The sequence below is a fragment of the Astatotilapia calliptera genome, chromosome 7, assembly GCF_964374335.1.
Source record: "Astatotilapia calliptera chromosome 7, fAstCal68.1, whole genome shotgun sequence".
In the NCBI taxonomy this organism is placed as follows: domain Eukaryota; kingdom Metazoa; phylum Chordata; class Actinopteri; order Cichliformes; family Cichlidae; genus Astatotilapia; species Astatotilapia calliptera.
The window spans coordinates 8,801,324-8,803,765 of record NC_137428.1 but is presented as its reverse complement, the minus strand read 5'-3'; the positions used below and the strand labels follow the sequence as shown (position 1 = coordinate 8,803,765).

General features: G+C 41.1%; 1 non-coding gene across 1 annotated transcript; it reads left to right on the top strand.

Moving 5' to 3' along the window:
* Positions 1–1,071: 1,071 nt before the first annotated feature.
* Positions 1,072–1,235, top strand: LOC145430237 (U1 spliceosomal RNA). The gene has a single exon (XR_013910702.1). It is a non-coding gene; the product is annotated as a U1 spliceosomal RNA (small nuclear RNA).
* The last annotated feature ends 1,207 nt before the right edge of the window (positions 1,236–2,442 follow it).

Below are 2,442 nucleotides of genomic sequence, written 5' to 3'. Positions count from 1 at the left end.
TTCTTAGTCTATATTTCTTCTATTTTTGCATAGCATTATTGCTGTTAGGTATGCTGTGTGTGTTCATTTGTTCCTGCCTTGTGTACTCTGCTGCAGTAACAATTTGAATTTCCCAACTCTGGGACTAACAAAGGTTTTCTTATCTGAAATGTATCTAAACCCAGCTGATATCTGGCTACATTTTCTGCTGAGCATCCAAATCACACTGAAGTTTACACACTGTATAATGCCTGATTTCTTGTAAATATTTAGCGATGGCCTTATGAAATATATTTTGATAAAATGTTTATCAGGCCACAGTGAACAATGGAAAATAAACAAAATTAAAACAAATAATTAAAAACACTGAAAAACACTCAAAAATATATATTTTTTAGAGATGTCTTAACCTGGTTATGCTGTACCATCCAGACGTGGATGTGCGCCGGACCCGCGTGATTTGAGACTTCCTGCCATCTTTAGCAGGTAATAAACTCCCGCCAAAGCAAAAAGTTGCTCTGAGTGAATTCAGTCGTTGTTAATGAGTAAATTTTTAGTGTTTTTATTTGGATTGTTTTCTGGTTGTTTGTTGCACACGGACATGTTCACAGACGTGTTTTCGTGAGCAACACTGTTCATACTCCGAGACCGTAGCGGGAAACTGTTGGTTGCCTAGCAGCAGTTAACGAAAAGACCGGAAGTGACTGTGCTTCAACTAGAAAACTTTTGCGTTTATCCTCTTTTTCCCGAGTATCAGACAAACTCGTTTAGCAGCGTGCTTTACCTTTGAGTTAGCTGAACTTCTGGTGGTTTGTTGGTGGATTTAAGGAGGTTAAATGGATGAAAAAAAGTTATCTTTCAGCTAGCTCTTGTTGCGCAGATACAGCAATGCATGATGGGAAATTCTCCCGGTATTTGTAAAGCTAAATAACCTTATGGGGCTCTGTTGGAAACTGCTTCATGTGTATATATAAATAGTGTGTAGTCCCAGCTTCCTACAGGCTGTGTTTGTGTTGATTTTGAGATTGTGAGCACCGTGAGTGTGCAGGGTTTGTGTGTGAAAGACTGCCCCATACGTGAGCTAAAGAATTCATACTTACCTGGTAGGAGAGATACCATGATCACGAAGGTGGTTCTCTCAGGCCGAGGCTCAGCCATTGCACTCTGGCTTTGCTGACAGCCTGCGAATTCCCCAAATGTGGGAATCTCGACTACATAATTTCTGGTAGTGGGGACTGTGTTCGCGCTTTCCCCTCATCATATGTTGAAAGAAAAATGAGTGGGAATGTTTGCGCTTATTTTCAATGACGACGTCATGCAATCTTCTGGCTTCCTAACTACAGTTTTATCAGTGAGTCCAGGGTAAGCAGGAGAGGAGGAGGGGATGCTGTCTTATTTAAAAAAGTCTGTGCAGCATTTGGGAGGCCTGTAAACATTAACAAACACAACTTTGGATGGGGCCTTCAGCTGTAAAGCCACATATTCAAAAGACTGAAAACTTCCAGGAGACAGCTGCTTACATTGAAATGATTCATTAATGACCTCAGTGAACTGCTGTCTGTGATCTGTGTTGATTTCGACTGTGTAATTATTGTTGGGGATTTTAACATCCATGTGGACAACCCTCAGGACAAAGGGACTAAAGACCTGAGTAACACTCTGGGCAACTTTGGGCTGACTCAGCATGTAACAGAGGCCACACATAATAGAGGACACACTCTTGACCTACTGATCTCCAAGCCTGAGCATTTCAAACATTGCTGTGTCTGATGTGGGCTTATCTGATCATTACTGTGTTTTCTTTGAAAGTAAAATCTCAGCCCACACAAATATATCAACAGCAGTGATCACAAAACGGTGTATAACTGAACACAGTGGTGAGATCTTTAACCAGGTCTTCCCATTAACACCTGACCTGTCCAAAGGTTCAGTCAATGAGCTCGTCAATAGCTTTAAGGCAAAACTGTTAAATGTAATGGATACTATTGCCCCCATTAAGGTGAAGGTTATCTCTGGAAGGAAAAAGTCTCCATGGAGAAACTCCACACTGGTGAAAAATGAAAAAAGAGAGTGTAGGAAAGCTGAGCGCAGATGGAGAAAAACAAACCTCCAGGTTCACTATGACATCTATAAAGAGAAACTTCACAATTATAATTTACAACTGAGGAGTGCAAGAAAGTCCTACTTCTCTGACATCATCACTAAAAACAGCCATAATGCTCGGGTCTTATTTTCTACAGTTGACAGGCTAACAAACCCTCCTGTGCCAGTGGCAGCTGAACTTCATTCGACCATGGCCTGCAATGACTTTGCCAAATTCTTCACAGACAAAATCCAAAAGATTAGACAAGCAGTTGGTACATCAACAGCAGATCCAGGATATGTACTGTGTCCACTGAAAAACGGTTTAAACACCATCAAAGAGTTTCACCCGATTAACAGCAAAGACCTGGAGGACATCTT